The 20,470-nt window shown below is 42.1% G+C and overlaps 1 protein-coding gene and 1 pseudogene across 6 annotated transcripts in view; both read left to right on the forward strand.

Annotated features, from left to right (window-relative positions):
• The first annotated feature begins 15,530 nt into the window (after positions 1-15,530).
• VPS8 (VPS8 subunit of CORVET complex) overlaps positions 15,531-20,470 on the forward strand; it is a 268,045-nt gene continuing 263,105 nt past the window's right edge. For 2 of the 6 annotated variants that reach the window (XM_059687235.1, XM_059687236.1), the window contains exon 1: positions 15,680-16,576. The gene's annotated coding sequence lies outside the window, so the exon portion shown is untranslated. Of the gene's footprint in view, positions 15,644-15,678; positions 16,577-20,470 lie in introns of those variants that run through there. The other 4 variants (XM_059687232.1, XM_059687237.1, XM_059687234.1 and 1 more) reach the window with 4 other exon arrangements.
• LOC132232221 (small nucleolar RNA SNORA33) lies at positions 17,940-18,057 on the forward strand (annotated as a pseudogene).

Raw genomic sequence — 20,470 nt, forward strand, 5'->3', positions numbered from 1 at the left:
TAAATATATTTTTAATTTTTATTAAACTAATACAATATAATGTTTTAAAAGCTCAGTAGTCCTACTAAGTGTATAATGAAACAAATTGCTCTCTGCTTCATTTCTCCCCACCTCAGAGTCCTACTTCTCAGAGGTAATTGCTTTCATCATTTATTTTATTTTATTTTATTTTATTGCTATTTGTTGTGGTATATACCTCTATTTTTGTAAAGGAGGAAAATGCTTGCATTATAATTTTAGATTTTCATATTTTAGACATTATCTATTGACTTCTATCTCAGATGCTGTAAATGCCCCACCTGAATCCCTTTCCTTTCTTCACTTCCAATGCCAGGGTCTGCATCTCTACCTGAAGGCTTTGGGGCTCTGCCTTCACACAGCAGCCTGACATTCCAGGAAAAGAATATGCCATATCCCTCAACCCCAGCAGTCCCAACTAATGATGCGGGAGTTGATGTGTAAATACCTCAGCTGCCTCTCTCTCAGGTGGAATAATTCTGCAGCATGTGTTTTGCTTCATTTTCCAGAGTTTTCCAAGTGGGATGAAGCTCTGATCACCCACAGTGGTGTCTGGTGTAATCCCACAATTCTTACTGGTTGTTTCCCTTTCCTATATCACCCCCCTACTTCTCTATCACTGTACCCAGCACTTCTCAAATAAACGGTACTTGCCAGAAAATCCTTGTCTCAGGGTCTGCCTCCAGGGAAATGCAAACTAAGCAACTTCCATAGGAAGATGAGGATGTATCTCTCTTACAGTCCCTTTCCCAGAACACTCACAGACAACACACACACACACACACACACACACACACACACATTCTCTCAACATTGTTGAAGCATGGCTTTAGTTAAATCAACATTCTGCATTTACATTATTATGACTATGCCAATATTGTTCACAGTTGAGTGACATAATAAACTATGATTACATTTCTTTTAAATAACATTTCCCCCATAAGTTAATAATTACTTCTTTATTTTCTTTGCTTAGTTTTCTATACACTTATCACTAATCCCCAAGCTCTCTTGTAGGCTAGAATTCTCTCTCTATAGTTAAATAAATCAGGTTATCTATACTTATGATTTTCTTGGAAATTTCACTCCTGAAGCCTGATGTTTTCCTTCACTGGTCTGGATTGGTTGCTTTCCTGGTTTGCTGCACAACTGTCATCCTGGGGCTTCCTTCAATATCCTTCTGGAATGTTCTTTAGTCTTTCTACTGCATTGGAATCGCCCCCTTTTTTTGGGTCCCATGCTTTCTTTCTTGATTTATTCCATATTACATCTTTTAGTATGTATGAGAATGGGTACAAATGAGACAAATTTTTTGAAACCCAGCATGCCTGCAATAACTTTGTTCATGTTTTATTGACAGTTTAACTGGCTAGAGAATTCCAGATATAAAATGATTTTCTTTCAGAATTTGGAAGAAATTCCTCTCTTATCTCCTAGTTTCCATCACTATTGCTTTTATTTGTTTTTCTTTACATAGTTACTTATTTGAATGGTATTTTTAATATTTACACATGGATTGTTTTACTAGCTGTTTTATGATATGTTTATACACTTTTGTATTTGAAATGTTTATATAGTATTTTAGGAATTCTTTTTCCAACATTATTGAGGTATTTGAATTTATAAAATTCACCCATTTCAAGTGTACAACTGAATGATTTTTACTAAATTTAGCTAGTTCTATAACCATCATCACAAAACAGTTTTAGAATAGTTCATCACCCCAATAAAATCCCTCATGCCCATTCAGCGTTGTTTTTGAGAAGTGTGATGCATTTTGAACCCCAATCCTTTGTATATGGCCCAGTTTTTCTTTCTAAAAGCTTTGAGGATCTGCTTTTGATTTCTGATGTCTGAAACAGTGTGCCTTAATATGACTTTTTAAAAACTATCCTGGAAATTTTAAAAATTATTTCTCTAGCAATTATTCCCCAAACTTTTCTCAGTCTCCTCTTTCTGGAACTCCTGTTGTCCTAGTATTGAGCCTTCTGGAATAATTCTTTAATGTTCTTGTTTTTCTTTCTTTTATCTGTCTTTTAAAAAAATTCTTTAATGTTTTACTTTTAGGAGATTTCCTCAATTTTTTTTCTTTCAAATCTATACACTTCAAAATTTTTAGCTATTTTTGTTTCCAAGAGCCCTTTTCTTACTTCCAAAGATTCTTTTTTCTATAGCACCCTGACCTTGTTTTATGGGTGCAATGGTTTCCTTTCCCTATGAGGATATTACTTATGTTGAAGGACTTGTATGCATGCATATAAGCATAACCAATGGACATAAGACACTGGGGGGTAGGGGCGGCCAGGGGATTGTCAAGGGCGGGGGGAAAAAAAAGGACACATATGTAATACCCTTTGTAATACTTTAAGCAATAAAAGAAAAAAAAAAGATTAGTAACCACAAAAAAAAAAAATACTTTTTTTCTGCCCTAGCCGGTTTGGCTCGGTGGATAGAGCGTCACCCTGCGGACTGAAGGGTCCCAGGTTCGATTCCGGTCAAGGGCAAGTACCTTGGTTGCGGGCACATCCCCAGTGGGGGGTGTGCAGGAGGCGGCTGATCGATGTTTCTCTCTCATCGATTTTTCTAACTCTCTATCTCTCTCCCTTCCTCTCTGTAAAAAATCAATAAAATATATTTTTTAAAAAATACTTTTTTTCTTCTTGAATTGTCTGTTTCTCCTGAGCTCATTGAAATCTCTATGTCTGTCCACAGGGCTGGCTCAGTGGTGGACTTTGTCCGAGGATTATCTAGCAGTAAGCTGATCTTTTACTGGGGACTCCCACAAATGCCAGTATCAGGAAGTCTTTCTCTTGAAGCAGTTGGTTTGCCCAGCAGACACCTCCTCAGCCTCTTCCTCCCAGCATTCTGGGAGCCCAACAGGGGAAGAGGTGGTGATCACATTGTTCAGGATGGAAACTTTCTCTTAATCCATTTTTCGTGTGGTGCCTTACTGCTTCCATCTGCTTTGCCTGGTGTCTTTCCAAAGTCCAGGGTCCCTCTCCTTTAGCCTCTCCAAAGATTACCTCCTGTGTTCTCTGACTTACAAGGAAGTATTAACTGATTTACGTTTTAACCACGCTGGCTTCTAACACAGTAATTCGTCAAGGTAGAGTATCAGCTTCAGTGTTTAGATGAGGAAGCTGATGCCCGGAATCCTGCTTGCATTTTGCTGAGTGGGAGAGAGAAAGCCATCTGGCTCCAAGGGTTGGGAAAGAGGAACCACACTTTCAGCTCATTCTCATGTTTTCAGTCCAACTCCATTCTATCAGCTTCAGCATTACTTGCTGCCTTTAATTTCTCAGTGTTTCTGGTTTTGTTGTTCCTGTTTTTTTGTGGTTTTTTTTTTTATATATCAAACTAAGAGGCCCGGTGCACAAAAATTTGTGCACTGGGGCGGCCCTCAGCCTGGCCTATGCCCTCTTGCAGTCTGGGACCCCTTGGAGGATGACCACCTGCTGGCTTAAGCCAGCTCCCTGGGGGATTGGGCCCAAGCTGGCAGTCAGACATCCCTCTGGCAGCCTGGCAGCCCTCAGGGGATGTCCACTTGCCAGCGGGAGCAGGCCTAAGCTGCAGTCAGACATCCTTAGCACTGCTGAGGAGGCGGGAGAGGCTCCCACCACCACTGCTGTACTGGCAGTCATCAGCCTGGCTTGTGGCTGAGCAGAGCTCCCCCTGTGGTGGCGCACTGACCACGAGGGGGCAGCTCCTGCATTGAGCATCTGCCCCTGGGTGGTCAGTGTGTGTCATAGTGACCAGTCATTCCAAGTCGTTCTGCTGTTAGGGTCAGTTTGCATATTACCCTTCTATTATATAGGATAGAGGCCTGGTGAATGGGTGGGGACCAGCTGGTTTGCCCTGAAGGGTGTCCCAGATTAGGGTGGAGGTCCCGCTGGGGTGCCTGGCCAGCCTGGGTCAGGGGCTGATGGGTAGCTGGTCACACCCCCTTCAGGGTGGGGGTCCCCATTGGGGTGCCTGGCCAGCCTGGATGAGGGGCTGATGGTAGTTTGCAGGCTGGTCAAGGCCCACCCCCCCAGTGGGTACCCTCACCCCATGGAGGTTTGGCCAGCCTGGGCAAGGGGCTGATGGCTGTTTTCAGGCTGGCCACACCCCCTTTAGGGTGGGGGGATCCACTGGGGTGCCTGGTCAGTCTGGGTGAGGGGCTGAGGGCCGTTTTGAGGCTGGCCAAGCCCCCTGGTGACAGGAGCTCCCAGTCTCTCCTTTTGTTCTTTTTTTATTATTATTCTGGGATTTATTTACCTTCTATAATTGAAACTTTGTAGCTTGAGAGGAGCTCAGAGCCAGCCAGGGCAGGCAGGAGGGAATCCTCCTGCCTGCTCCAGCTCTGCAGCCGGCTGAAAGCAGATATCTGGGGTTTATTTACCTCCTATAATTGAAACTTTGTTGCTTTGAGTGGAGCTCAGAGCCACCGTGGCAGGCAGGAAGCTTGGCTTCCTCCATCATTGGGACAACCAAGCCTCCTGCTTGCTCCAGCTCTGTGGTTCCCAGCTGCCATCTTGGTTGGGTTAATTTGCATATAGTCCCTCTGATTGGCAGGTGGGCATGGCTTAAGGTGTAGGGAAGGTACAGTCAATTTGCATGTTTGTCTTTTATTAGTGTAGATTGGCTTCCTTCTTGAAAGCTTCTCCACCCACTGTGTAGGCAGCTTTTGTTTTCTTTACCAAGTCAGTTAATACTCATCCAACTACTATTCATCTTCCAAAATTTTTTGACATCTTCCATAAGCTATTGTCTTTTCTCTTGTTACTACAGCCCTTGTGGGTTTACACTTTATTACTTTACTGTCATTGTAGGAACAGAGTCAAGTGCATATGTTTCATGTGCCAAGTCTAACCAGAAATTCCCCTCCTGCTCTGCTGCCACACTCTCAGGCCTGCCTCACATTTCCAGCTAGACAGCTTACTATTCCCCAATCCTTCCTCACCCCCTTACCTTTGCAATAAAGTTAAGGAATGCTCTTCTCACCTTCTGTGCACCCTTCAAGGCTAATCTTAATTATCATATTCACGAAAACTTCTCCAGTTGTCACTGCTAGAAAAAATCTTGCCCTCCTCTAATGACCACTGCATGTTTTGCCTCTCCTCAGATACCTCCTTCTGAATGCTGTGAAAGTACATCACTTCCTCTATATAAGTACCTGGAGGGGAGGAACAGTGTCTTTATATCTTAAATCTCTTTCAACCAGTTCATATATTTGTTGAGTAATAAGAATTGTAATAATCACGTATCTGCCCTACTGTGTATGTTTTTAAACTGTGCATTAATTTTTAGATAAGGAGACTGATGCTACAAGATGTTAGACAACTTGCCCAAGGTCCAGCAAGAGGCAGAGGAACAGAATTAAAATCCTGTTCTCTCTGTCTCTAGAGTCTAAAGCCCAGATGTTATGTCTCAGTTATCTTTTTTAAAATAATTTTTATTAGTTACCATTGTTTTATTAACCTGTGTACCTCAAATTTTCTTCCAACTGTGTGTTCCTCCCAGCACTCTGAACGTGTCAGTGCATTGCGGTTATATTGCTCATTCCAAACCCTTGTCCTTCAAGCTGGAATCTTCAGTGTGGCTCCTATGGATCCATATCTGCCATTTATCGGGCACTTACTCTCTGTCAAACAATTGGTAATAAATATGATTAAGGGTATAGGACAGGGGTCCTCAAACTTTTTAAACAGGGGGCCAGTTCACTGTCCCTCAGACTGTTGGAGGGATGGACTATAGTTTAAAAAAAAACTATGGACAAATTCCTATGCACACTACACATATCTTATTTTGAAGTAAAAAAACAAAATGGGAACAAATGCAATATTTGTATTTGCATGTGGCCCGCGGGCCGTAGTTTGAGGACCCCTGGTATAGGATCTACAGACAGGTTCAAATCTGAACTCTTCCACCTACTAGTTATGAGTGTGAGTAAGTTACAACTTTCCTATGCTTTAATTTCTTCCTGTGTAAAATGGACTTAATAATAGTAGATATCACATAGGTGATGGTAAGAATTAAATGAATTAAATACATGTAAACTTCTTCAACCGGTGTGTACTAATTAATGCTATCCATTATTTTCACATACTTCATTTTGTTTAACTTCATATTCAGGTAGAAATTATTATCCTAACTTTACAATGAGGAGCACGCTATACCGTTATAAATTAATGTCTGTCTGACTCAGAAATCATGTTCTTAATGACTATGCTACACAGCCAGAGAGACAGATAGTATTTGTGGACATTTTTCAGGCTTTTAAAATCTGGTAGATCTATGAACAAGAAGTCAGGACACCTTTGGTCTCCAGTGCAAGTCTAGAGAGAATGTGAGAACATCATTACTGGGTAGGAATCAGAGTCCCCTCAGGCTGTGAGTCAGGAAATGTGGATTCCAGGTCTCACTGCTGAGTGACACCCCCATCCACACCCTCCCTTGGTCTCCTTTCCCTTGTCTGTAAGATGAAGGGTTGCATTGGCCATCTCCAAGAGCCCTTCAGCTCTCTTGCAAAGGTCCCAGAAAAGCCAGGGTGTTATCTGCTGAATGCCAGCACCATCTGGTGGCCATGGGCCATAACCCAAGCCCATTGCCTCCCACTGCCACCTGGTGGCCACTAATGCCACATTAAGTTTGCATGACATTTCAAATTTAAAAAAAATAAAAACATTGAAAAATTAGGACACGTTATCTTTATAGCAACCTGATAAGATAGGCAGGGCAGGTGTTGGTACTGACTTTTGTCGACAAGAAACTAGTGCCCAAAGAGATGAGGTGAATGGCATAGAGTCACAGCACCAGCTGGTAGGCTGTCAGATCCTGGTTTGAATGTTTCTGGGATGTTAAACTACCTCTAAAACATATTTAGCAGATATTTACTGAGAGCCTACCATGTGCAGGGTGTTTCACATAGGTCATTTCATTTATCCTACACATACAAATGAGACACAATGAGGTTAAATAATTCATTCAGCATAGGGTGTGGCAGAGGTAGGATTTGACCTTGAATTCTATAACTCTACCCAGCCATATTTCTCCTCCTCCTCCATGCGTGGGGCTGGTTCATAGAACAACAAAGCTATCTGCGCTCCAAAATGTTGTTTTCTCTTCAGGATCAAATCCCTAATTTTTAGCTGGGCTCATAGTACCCAGAATAAAGATATATTTCCCAGCTTCCCTTGCAGCTAGATATGGGCAGGAGTGGTGTTAGACAATATCAGGAAAGAGTCTTGGAAGGGAGTGGGCAAGAACCTTCTTTGCTGACAGCTTCTAAAAGAACCACAGTGATCCGACTTTCTAGAAGTCACACTTTTGTGTAATCCTCTCTCCTTGAGTGTGGGCTGGAGCTAGTGCATCGAACAAGTAGAATGTAGCAAAAAAATGATCACTTCCAAGATCGGTTTACAAAAGACTGTAACTTCCATCTTGCTCACATTCTTGATGGCTCTTTTTACTTGCCTGTTTGGATGAAGCAAGCTACCATGTTGTGAGCTGCCTTATGGAGAAGCCCACGTGACAAGGAACTGAGGGCACTTCTGGCCAACAACCAGTGAGGAACTGAAACCCTCAGCCCAAAAGCCTGCAGGGAAGCAGATCCTGCCAATAACCGCATGAGTGATATTGGAAGCAGATCCTTCCCAGTTGGAGCCTGGAGATGTCTACAGCCTGGGCCAACACCTTGGTTGCAGATCTGTAAGAGACCCTGAGCCAAAGGACCCAATTAAACCACACTTGGATTCCTGACCCACAGAAATGATAAGATAATACATGTTTCAGCTTTAAGCCTCTCATTTTTAGAGTAGTTACACAACAATAGATGACTAATATACCTTCTTTCTTCCTCTTTTCTTCCTTGCCAATTGGAAGGTAGATGTGATGGTTGGAGCAGAGTTCTGGACCATTAGATAGACTTGGGGATTGATGCCCTCCATGGAGAACAATATAGAAGGAGTCTGGGTCCTGACACAATGAAACATCATAATTATTTTGAATTTTCTCTCATTCTCAGCTGAGCCCAAGTCGTGTGTGTGTGTGTGTGTGTGTGTGTGTGTGTGTGTGTGTGTGTGTGTTAAAGAGGTAGTGTGTGTCCTTTTATGAAAGTAAGGCTATCTCCAGGCAAAATGGTGAAATAGTCCAAATTTGCCTTTGAGGCCCTTGTTGTTTCTGTATCTTCTCTACTCTTTCCTTGCTCTTCCCCTTATCTAATGCCCAGTCCTCTTCAGTGCCTGCCTTTCTGGCCCAGGTCCCGTCTCTGGACTTCCTGCCCCACCCCCTTTTGGCTGTGAAGTTCTGGCAAGGCTCGCATGATGCCAGTCCTCAGTTTAAACGGCTGATAAATGCTGTGCTTATTTGCTTTCAGGGGCAAAGGAGGGGTTGGTCTGGAAGACAAAATACTCCAGGCAGATTTCAAATGATGTCATTTCTGGAACTGTGAACTTACCAGGAGGAAAATGCGTTTAAATGGTGAGATCTTCCAGGTTTCTTTCAACTAAGTGCACACGGGCTGCTATGTATTCTAAGGCTGAGGGGAAGGGGGATATGGCACGACACTAGAGTGAATGGGTAAATAAAAAAGTGAAAGGTAGCCTGTTGCCAAGAATACAAAATGGTAGAGAATATAGATCTATCTTATTTATTTTATGACTTTGAGAAACAATTTATGATTCCTGAGTCCCCTACTTATACCCTCCTACCCCTGGCTTCTTTTTGTTGTTGCTATTCTGGTAATGTTTGAATATAAAATCAGCTTCTTGCTAATGGTCAGAAGATTTGGCCTTTAAAATACACACACACACCCACACACGTTTGTATTGATTTGAAAGAGAGTGGAAAGGAGAGTGAGAGTGAGAAAAACATCAATGGGAACTGGGGAATGAACCCACAACCTAGGCATGTGCCCGGACAGGGAATCAAACCCACAACCTTTGAGTGCATGAGATGATGTTCACCCAACTAAGCCACACTGGCCAGGGCAGATTTGGCCTTTCGAGCTGCCAATAATTTACTTCTATTTTGGATTTAAGTAAATATTGCATTTTTTTACTGTTTCTTTCTGGCTAAGGGTCAGAGACCATTTCTTTTAACTGTGTTTCTGGCACCAAGCATAGTGCCTGGCACATAGTAGGCACACAGCATATGCGTATGTATGTTGTAAAGTATGTGTTGGGGGTGGTCTTTATTCCTTGGGAAGCATCTCAGGTCAGTGTATGTGATACTCCCTCCACATACAGAATTCATTCATGTATTTAATTAAAAAAATTATGGAGGCCGAAACCGGTTTGGCTCAGTGGATAGAGCGTCGGCCTGCGGACTGAAGGGTCCCAGGTTCGATTCCGGTCAAGGGCATGTACCTGGGTTGCGGGCATATCCCCAGTGGGAGATGTGCAGGAGGCAGCTGATCGATGTTTCTCTCTCATCGATGTTTCTAACTCTCTATCTCTCTCCCTTCCTCTCTGTAAAAAAATCAATAAAATATATTTAAAAAAAAAAAAATTATGGAGCTCCCACCATATACTACATACTGTTTTACATGCTGGGGATAAAACCATAAATGAAGCAGACGAAAACCTCAGCTCTCATGGTGCATATGTACTAGTGGAGAAGACAGAAACTTAACAGATAAATAAGTAAAATATGTAGTATGTTAGACAGTAATAAGTACTATAGAGAAAAATAAAGTCTAAAAGAGTGGCGAGAGTGTCTGAGAGGAAAGTAAGGTGGTTAGGGGGGAACCCAAGGAGGTGACTGAGGAAGAGGCAACATGTGCTCCCAGATATCCGAGCACTCCCCTACACTTCCTAGCCTCTGTTGCAGTAAAGCAGGACCAGGTACCGGTGCTAGCCAATGGATTGTGAGCAGAAGGGCCACATGTCACTTTCAGGCCAAGGCGTTCAGAGCTAGTGGGCCATTTCTATCTCCCTGCCTTGGAGAACTTGGAGGCCATGTGTTCAGCTGAGAGTATTACCAGATGGAAAGAACTTGGGACCCTGATACCTAGATGGAAGAGGGTGCCCCTCCCCCACCTACCTAGTAGTTATTGCCATGGCTAATGCAGTGGCATCTGAGCAAAACCCCAAAGATGGCAAAGGAGTGAGCCAGGTGTTTATCACAGAGGGAACCTGAGAATGACATCGGGTCTCGTTTGAGTAACTTACAGATAACCAATTTCACTTCTCTCCAACCACTTGGTTACTTTGACTCTATTAAGAACCTGTGGACCAGGTTTCTTTTTAAAAACAGAAAAGAGAAAAGAAAAAAAAAAAGAAAGAAAAGAGGCCAATTTATTTTGTGATTGTAAGCAAAAAAGAAATGACACAACTATTCATCTCTTGGTCTCTGTCCCTTGTTCCCAGGTATCACACATTTTTTCCTTCAGAATAGATGTGTCTTACTCTGAATGCAATGTCAACAGCAGTGTCTGGACATTTATATATATTAAAATTATATGCATATATAATTTTATATATAATCCCTGTCCTGGGAGAGCTGGAGGAGTAGGGTTGGGTATCAGGACATCATCCAACTGCAGCAGCCCTTGGGTGATGCTCCCCTGAGCAGCCAGTCTTCACTGGCTCCCATACCGAAAGGCGCCTACATTGCACACGTGACATTTTTCTCATGAGTTTAATTTTTCCTAAATCCACTTCACAGAAGTTTCATTTTAATTGCTTTCTGCTCAACTGTTTTGTCTTACTTTAAAAAGACAAGTTTAATCAATGCAAACGTTTTTTTGTCTGGGTCTTACTGACCTGTACAAAGTTAACTTTGACGAATGGTTTATTTTAAGCCAAAACACACTGTCTGAACCCTAAGCATAGTTTAGCTTTTGGTGCTCTTTCCAAAGGAAAGAAAATCATAACAATATTCTGTATAGAAAAATTCCAATACTATGTAAGCTGACACCACTCTTACCTTTGGAATAAAAAAACAAACTTAATGCCTGCATTTAGATAATTACAAATGAAACTTTAAGAAACCTCCTGTATCACCCTAACCGGTTTGGCTCAGTGGATAGAGCGTCAGCCTGCGGACTCAAGGGTCCCAGGTTTGATTCTGGTCAAGGGCATATACCTTGGTTGCAGGCACATACCCAGTAGGGAGTGTGCAGGAGGCAGCTGATCAATGTTTCTCTCATCGATGTTTCTAACTCTCTATCCCTCTCCCTTCCTCTCTGTAAAAAATCAATAAAATATATTTAAAAAAAAGAAAAGTGGATTTATTTTTTTAAAAAAAACACAACAAAAAAAACCCCTCCTGTATCAATGTTTCTCAAACTTAAATAATATTAAGGTTCTTTATAAGGGAAAAAAATTCTCACATATTTCTAGAGTTGGATTAAAACTTTTTTATAATGTTGCATACATATATATGCATATGTGTAAATGTGCAGACACAAACCAAAGGAAAAGACTCCTTTATTAAATACTAGAGGCCTAGTGCACGAAATTCGTGCATGGTTAGAGTCCTTAGCGGCTGCTGCTGGCCAGGGCCTTCCTTCATTCTGTGCCACCCCCTGGTGGTCAGCGCACATCATGGTGAGCAATTGAACTCCTGGTCCATCGAACTCCCGAGGGGACATTTTGCATATTGGGCTTTTATATATATAGATTTTATGCATTTGTAAAACCAAAACAAATTTATAAATTAAATACAAACAAAACTACCAAATGAGGAAAGTAAAATTTACAATGTTGATTTAATATAAGTAATGATATTTTGCTGAAACCAAATCGCTCTGCTCAACATGAATATTTTACTGACTGCAATGGCACAGACCTATTTAACCACATACCTGTGATGACTCAATTCTCTCACTAAACTTTGTTTGTACGGTACACCACAATATAATTTGGCTATAATATGGTGTGACCACATTATTTATTTTTTAAATCCCTCCCTGTGTTTTTTTTCTCATAAGTGTGCAACAGTTCAGTTAGTACTGCTTGCCAATCACAAATGCAAACATAGGCAGTAAAACTACATTTCCATAATAACTTTATAAATTTATAAAGATATTCCACTCCACTAGTAATCCAATACAAATTAAAATCAGAGGCAATTTCCTCTATCAAACTGGCAAAGCTTTTTTAAAAGATCAAATAAATGTGGGTGGGTATGTGTGATGGGCACCCTTGAGCGCTTCTGGTGAGAACGGAAACTGGCCTGACTTTTCTGGAAAGCTATTAGGCAGGTATTCACAGACTTAAAAGTTTTCAAAGCCTTTGAATAAGTAATTTCACTTACAGGTTTCTATCCTAAGGAAATAATTTTAAAATGTGGGCAAAAATTTTAGTATAAGAATATTCATGGCAATATTCTTAACAGTGAAGAAATATGAAATACCTTATATGTCCCAAAAATTAAAAGGAACATTATCAAAAATTATGTAACCATTACAAATGATACTTGTGAACAGTTTTACTAACTGCAAATAGTGTTCAAAATATAACATTGAACAAAAAGAAAAAAATTAGGATATAGGACTCTATTCTATATAGCTCTATTATGTCAAAAATGTAAATATGCAAAGTAAAAGACACAAAGGCAAAACCATGAGTATTTTTTTCTGGAATGTGAGTCAATTCTGGTTTACTCTTTATATTTACTGATTTTGCCAAGTTTTCTATAATAAGCACACAATATTTTTAATTAATGTAAACATCTCTATAAAGCGTAGCATATCAGCTGAGACCACCCTCTAACATTCCTGATTGTGAATTGGAATCACTTCCCAACAACATCCATACAGGTCTCAAATTTACTTTGTACAGTTATTATGGGTATAGTCATGCCACTCCTCTGCTTAAGAACCTCCAAAGTCTCTTACCAGGCAAGTGGGACCCCCTGCCCCCAGCTTGGCATTCAATGTCCTCCTGGACTAGACTCAGCCTTTCCAGCCATATATGCCAATGTACCTCTACCTCACTCCACACCAGTGTTTTCAAACTACGTGTTGCTATGCATTAGTGAGTCATGAAATCAATTTAGTAACTAGCATAAGAATAACCAGAATAGAAAATACCAAGTTGCATTGCACATATGTACTAAAAATAATTACTGTCTCAGATATACACACATACACGCACAATATGTGTATATATACTAGGACATAGCTGAAATGTATTTGCTACTGTGAGTGATGATCAGAGAAGTTTGAGAGCCACTGTCCATGCCACAGCCACACAGGCCAGCAGGTAGTCCCCAATCTTGCTTTGTAGAGTCGTCCCCCCTTATCTGCAGTTTCAGTTACCTGAGGGTAACCATGGTCCAAAATTATTAAATGAAAAATTTCAGAAATAAACAATTCATAAATTTTAAATTGCATACTATTCTGAGTAGGATGATAAAATTGCTCTCTGTCCAGCTTCCCCCGGGAAGTGAATCATTCTTTTTTCCAGAGTATCCACACTGTAGATGCGACTGCCCGTTAGTCACTTAGTAGCCATCTGGGTTATCAGATTGACTGTCTCGGTATTACAGAGTGTGTGTTCTTAACCCTTATTTTACTTAATTATAGCCCCAAAATGTAAAAATAATGATGCTGGCAATTTGAACATGCCAAATAGAAGCCTTAAACTGCTTCCTTTAAGTGAAAAGGTGAACACAGCACAATAAGGTATTTAGAGAGAGAGACCACATTCACATAACTTTCATTACAGTATATTTTATAATTGTTTTCTTGTATTTCTAGTTATTGTTGCTAATCTCTTACTGTGACTAATTTATAAATTTTTACCATAAGTATGTATAGATAGGAGAAAAACAAAATGTGTACATGTAAGGTTCAGTACTATCTCGGTGTCAGGCTAAGGAGGACCACCGTACTGCCTTGATACCACTGTTCCCCACCCAGCTAGGCATTCTCCCTGCTTTCTGTCTACTGAAATCCTTCAAGGCCCTAATAAGACATCACCTCCTCCCTAAGTGTTCCACCTTTTCCCCTTATCTGTGATCCTAAAATGATGGTGTTGTACCTTTCTTATACCACTCAAAACACTCTGCCTTATGTGAATGGCTATGTCTGTACACTGAGTTCATAGACAAAGAGGACCCGCAGGGCAAGGCTGTGTCTCACACACCTTTGGGTCCTTCAAAGGCCCAGAAGTGTAGGGAACCTGGCTGATGCTCAATAGATGTCTGCCCAGTGGAATATTTTCTATATCTCCTTCCAGGAGCACATTGTGGTGTTCTTCATCCTTCTAGTTCCTTGATCTTAGGCTCCATGGGGCCAATGTTATCTTTGGCGGTGTTAACATAAAAACATTCAAACCTGTAAAGAATTTTTGTGAGTTTATTTGAGCCAAACTGTTGACAATTGCCGGGAAGTAGAATCTCAACGGATTGGGATAATACTCTGGAAAATGGCAGTTTTTCGCCTTGTTTTACACATGACAATCAAACGAGGAGGAGATGTAAGTGGGTTACATGAAATCCATTGGTGATAGATTAATTGGTGACAGATTAGGGAGGCAGGAGAAAGCAAAGGGAGGGGGGTCCCCGGGATTGGATAAAAATTAAAATGATAGACACATACTTCTTTTACTTAGGTAGGTACGGGGATAGTCAACAGTCAACAATTAACAAGATAACAATAACAATGAAGGAATTTATGGTCTCCATCCTGGCGCCCAGGGGCATTTGGTTGTGCCCTGAGGGGTCCAGAGAAAGGGAAGTTACAAGTTACCCAGACATTCCACAGATCAGCTATCTTAGATGCAAAAAGACAATAGGCTCAGTTAAGGTAAAGATTGACCTTGGTCAGGGAAGATACAGGCCCAGGACATGACTACCACTTTAACTGCTTTTGGTTAAAGTTTTAATTTCAGACCATCCTTTGAGGTTACTTCAGGCCTTTGAGTTTGTAAGACTGCCATGCAGGCCTACTCTGAGCTTGTCAGGTTAGCCTGTGGCCTTTTCTTATTTTTAGTTTTTTAATTTTTCCATCCAGAGTGGAGCCTCTAAAAGAGTTTGTCCTGAAAATTGTCGTCTTCAGAAGGAATGAGAGAAATCAATATATATTTTTACCCATTTAAAATATATTTTTTATTTGAGAGTGTGTGTCTCCTATATTTTTGGTGTTAAGATGTATTTTTTGCGAAGCAATGTTCATAAATTAGAAAATAATAGTTGGTTTTTAGCGTGAATGTGTGTGTTTACTGTCCTTATTTAGAAAAATAAAAAGCCGGCAATTCTATGTTCCTCTTTAAGAAGAATGAAAGAAAAAATTAGTGGTTGCAAACTCCAAAAGCCTGGGAATCAATTGCCTTTCTGGCATCGCTGAAGATAGTAGGTTCATTTTCTTAAAGACTAAATTCATTCACAGAGGGCTGGAAGAGGGTTCCTCTTAGATCAGGGGCTGCTATTTATTGGTCTGCACTCCTCCTCTGATATTTCCATCCTCCCGTTCCCAAAGATGTAAATCACCGGGTAACTCCATGGGCTGAGACGGTGTGTTTCTGGCCCTTTAAATGAGGGCGTGGCGTAGAGGAGGGGACCGCCCAGGAGAGGGTACTGGAGGAAAGCGGAAGCGTGGCCAGCAGGGATAGGAGGCACTGCGCGTGCGTGAGGCTAGGGCAGGGGGCGGGGTCTCGTGGCCGGGGGTCCTGGGCTGGAAAGGCTACGGGCGCAGGTAAAGTGTGGGCTGGCGGTGCTGGGAGGGGCTGGACCCCGGGCGGGGAGAGAACGCCCGTCTGCTCCCTGAGCTGCCGCCCTTTTCCCGCTTGACAGCTGCGCGGCCTCGGGGTGGCTGACGGAGCGGCCCCTGACCGGCTCACTGGACTGGGGCCCACCGGCCGGGCGGGGTTGACACCGGGGAGGAAGGGTGTGCCCTTCGTTTGGCCTGGGACTGGGTCGGGCAGTTTCCACTTGTTGGTTGCGAAGGAATGGGAGACGGAGAGACAGGTGCACCCGCGCCCCCAGACTGTGAGAGTAGGAGGCCGGTGATTACACGCCTCCCCGGGGACGGAACAGGTGTGCAGCCGCCTGTGGGGCCTGGGGCACAGGCGTGGGCTCCTCCATCCCTCGAGGACTGGGATGAGTGTGCTCCCCAGGTGTGAGGCTGGGGCTTGGGTGGGGTGTCCACCTCTTAGGGTTGATACGCACTCCGGGGGGCTGGTTCTGGTTCCAGTCTCTCTGCCTGCAAGGTGTGCCCCAGAGGGAGGGCAGCCAGGGGAGCGGTGGGTCTCTACCGTTTGAGGCCACTCCTGCGTCCTGGTTAGTTTTCTCAAGGTGGTACCTGGGGAAGGAGGGAAACAGCGGCCTAAAGGGTGGGATGGAGGAAGACCAGCGAGAGAGGCTCCCTGGCATGGGTAATCAGGAGCACCTGGAGCCTTCTCCAAATAGGCCCGCATCCTCCACACCCTCCCAATCCTAGAATGGATGGGAAGGCTTGTGTCCCTCTGCATTGCCCACCCTCTACCATACCCTCCTGACACCCTCCCCCCCCCCCCCCCGCAATGTACCCCTACAAAAACCAAAAACCCAAGCCGAACAAACATGGATGTTAATTTGTGGCATCAGCTCTACTACAGATATCAGTGATGGTCAGATAATTGCATGTCAGGTGTGTGTGTTTGAAGTCTATTTAATACAAATGGGGATGGAGGATCTACATATGTTTGTGTAAGATATGGGTTTGCTCGTGGTTAAATTTAAGCAAAGAATAGATAGTGAAACCTCTGGCGATAGCTGGCTTGTTCCATAGAGTGTAGAATAACGATACGCATGCGGATGGGGAGGATTGTGGTTGAACTACTGGGCTTGATGTGTTAAAGAGACATAGTTCCATGTGCAAAAATTGTTTCCAGAGCTCTAAGAGTAATATGTTGATTATCCTTTATATATCCCGTTTGTGCCTGGAGGGATGTTTTATGTCTTTCAGAATATTGGGACATCTTGATGATTTTTAGCTGTATCTCACTCTTTTCGTAGACATTTCAACCGTTGAGATATCAAATGTCAGTTATATATGTGAATGAAAAGTAAGGCCTTTTGAACTTAATGAAGAATATTTAACTTTTGATCTTTTTATAGTTTTAGAGGTTAGATAGGTTATCTTGACGCACAGCTTCAGGTGTCATATGTGTCTGTTTGTAAGATTAAACTGTTCTGTTCTTAATTGAACTTTGAATTAATGTTTGAATGATCTCCGTTCTGTATAACAGCTCCTGTGTTACATCTTTCCAGTTTCCAAGCACCCAGAGTAAAGAGAAAACTCCTACCTTCAGTATTTACAAAACCACCGCATGGCCAAATTGGACACAAGAATGTCCTCTGCCTACTCTTCTGGCTAGGCAGATATGGTATTTGATTGGCAGCACCACCAATTACATGGTGGGAGTGAAGGAGGGGCAGTTTTCCAGAGGGAAGGTGGTGCAGGTACTGGGATGTTTTAACCATAATCAAATTGGTCTTTCCCTCTGCAGTTGAGCAAGAAGCCTCCTCTTGCTCTTTTAAAAAATAAGTGTGCCTGTACATCCATCCTCCTTGACACCTTACCAAGACAACCTGAGGTGACAGTTAATTGGTAGTTAATTAAGATGAGTGGGAAGGCCACCATCTACTCAGTCTACAATTGAGTGGAATCCTACCTTCTGTGAATTTAACTTTTCACCCAGACCAGTTTAGTGAAGGAAGAAAAAATAATATATTTCAGCTTACACAAGGTTCATGTGCTTCTTAGGAGGAGTTCTCTGAGGTTGGGGTGAGTCTTTGATTGAGATTAACATAATAGTGGGGGACTTCTTAGAAGCTGGAAAGAAGTGATACTTTTTCTCTTTCATTCATTTTACTTATTGCCTCAAACACATTGATATAAAGCTGATGAATAATGTTAGGGTTTATACATAATAGCTATTTGTAGACTTAGTTCTTCTTGTTTTGTATTTGTTAAATGGTATTTAGATTTTTGTTTTCTAGAATGGGGCTATCAAGAGTTGTGTCTGTGTGTTCTGCAGAAATTTAGAGAAAGCTGGCTATAGTAAGGCCATGTTACGAGCCTTAAAGACATTGAAGTCATTAAGGTCCCTGAAAATGGCTATAAGAAGTTAAAAAAAAAAAAAGAGTTGTGTCTGACAGTTTATAGTAGTAATTTAGCACCATACGCAGGCAGGCAGGTCTCAGGCACTCTTTTTTTATTTTATTTTTTAAAAATATATTTTATTGATTTACAGAGAGGAGGGGAGAGGAATAGAGAGTTAGAAACATTGAGAAACATCGATCAGCTGCCTCCTGCACACCCCCTACTGGGGATATGCCCACAACCAAGGTACATGCCCTTGACCGGAATTGTACCTGGGACCCTTGAGTCCGCAGGTCGATGCTCTATCCACTGAGCCAAACTGTTTAGGGAGGCACTCTTTTTTTAAATCCTCACCCAAGGATATGTTTTTCATTGATTCTAGTGTGGTGGTTCTCAAGCTTCCTAATGCTGCGACCCTTTAATACAGTTCCTCATGTTGTGGTGACCCCCAATTTCATTGTTACAAATTGAACATAATTAAAGCATAGTGATTAATCACAAAAACAGTATGTAATTATATATATGTGTTTTCCGATGGTCTTAGGCGACTCCTGTGAAAGGGTCATTTGACCCCCAAAGGGGTTGCGACTCACAGGTTGAGAACAGCTGTTCTAGAGAGAGGGAAAAGGTGGGTGGAGCGAGAGAGAGAAAACATTGATGTGAGAGAGAAACAGCAAATGGTTGCCTTCCATACACACCCTGCCTGGGAATCGAACCCGCAAACTGGCTATGTGCCCTGACCGGAAATCAAATCCAGAACCTTTAAGTGGTTGGGACCAACTGAGCCACATTAGCCCAGGCTCCTTCTTTAAAAATGTCATTTATTTTTTAAATTAAATTTATTTGGGTGACATTGGTTAATTACACTGTATAAATTTCAAGTGTGTAGTTTTATAATACATCATCTATATATTGCATTACGTCACCACCCAGTCTAGTCTCCCTCTGTCACCATATATTTGACCTCCTTTGCACTCTTCATTCTTCCCCCACCTCCTTTTCCCTCTGGTAACCACCCTCTGTTGTCTGTATTTCTGAGTTTATTTGTTTGTTGTTGCTTTCTGTTTGATATCCCACATATTATTGAAATCATATGGCTCTTGTCTTTTTCCATCTAACTTATTTTGCTTAGCACGATACTCTCAGGATCCATCCATGTTGTCGCAAATGGAAGTAATTCATCCTTATGGCTGAGTAGTATTCTATTATGTATAGGTACCACATCTTCTTTATCCAGTCTTTCATTGAACAACACTTAGTTTTTTTCCATATCTTGTATACCATGTATAACGCCGCATTGAACATAGGGGTTCGTATATCTTTATGGATAAACTAGAGGCCTGGTGCACAGATTCGCGCACCATTGGGGTCCCTCGGCCTGGCCTGTGGGATCGGGCTGAATCCGGCTCTCCGACATCCCCCGAAAAGTCCTGGATTGTGAGAGGCTGCAGGCCTGGCTGAGGGATCCCAGTGGTGCATGATAGGGGCCGGGGAGGGATGCAGGAGGTTGGCCAGCCAGGGAGGGACTCTGGGAGGGCTCCAGGGCGTGTCCAGCCCATCTTGCTCAGTCCTGATCCGCTGGACCCCAGCAGCAAGCTAACCTACTGGTCAAAGCGTCTGCCCCCTGGTGGTCAATGCACGTCATAGTGAGCAGTTGAGCAGCCTTAGCATATCATTAGCATATTAGGCTTTGATTGGTTGAACTGCTGACCAGCTGACCAGACACTTAGCATATTAGGTTTTTATTATATAGGATGTTTTCAAAATGTTCAGGTAGATACACAGAAAAGAGATTGCTGGGCCATATGGTAGTTCTATTTTTAATTTTTGGGGGAAATCTTCATATTGCTTTCCATAGTGGCTGTACTAATTTATAGCAGTGTATGAGAGTTCCTTTTTCTCCACATCCTCTGCAACAGTTGTTATTTCTTGTCTTATTGATAATAGCCATTCTGACATTTGTGAGATGACATCTCATTGTGGTTTTGATTTGTTTTCCCTTATAGCTAGTGGAGTTGAACATCTTTCCATGTATCCTTGCCCATTTGTATGTCTTTTCGGGAAAAATGTTCAGGTTCTCTGCTTATATTTTATTTTATTTTTTAAAATATATTATTGATTTTTTACAGAGGGGAGAGGGATAGAGAGTTAGAAAGGTCGATGAGAGAGAAACATCGATCAGCTGCCTCCTGCACACTCCCTACTGGGGATGTGCCCACAACCAAGGTACATGCCCTTGACTGGAATCAAACCTGGGACCCTTCAGTCCACAGGCCGATGCTCTGTTCACTGAGCCAAACTGGTTAGTTGGATTTTTTTTGTGTGTTTTATTTTTATCATTGAGTTGTATGAATTCTTTATATATTTTGGATATTAGCCCCTTACAGGAGGTTTTCCATTTGGTTGGTTGCCTTTTTGTTTTGTTGAAGGTTTCTT

This window comes from Myotis daubentonii, chromosome 3 (assembly GCF_963259705.1).
Source record: "Myotis daubentonii chromosome 3, mMyoDau2.1, whole genome shotgun sequence".
NCBI lineage: Eukaryota > Metazoa > Chordata > Mammalia > Chiroptera > Vespertilionidae > Myotis > Myotis daubentonii.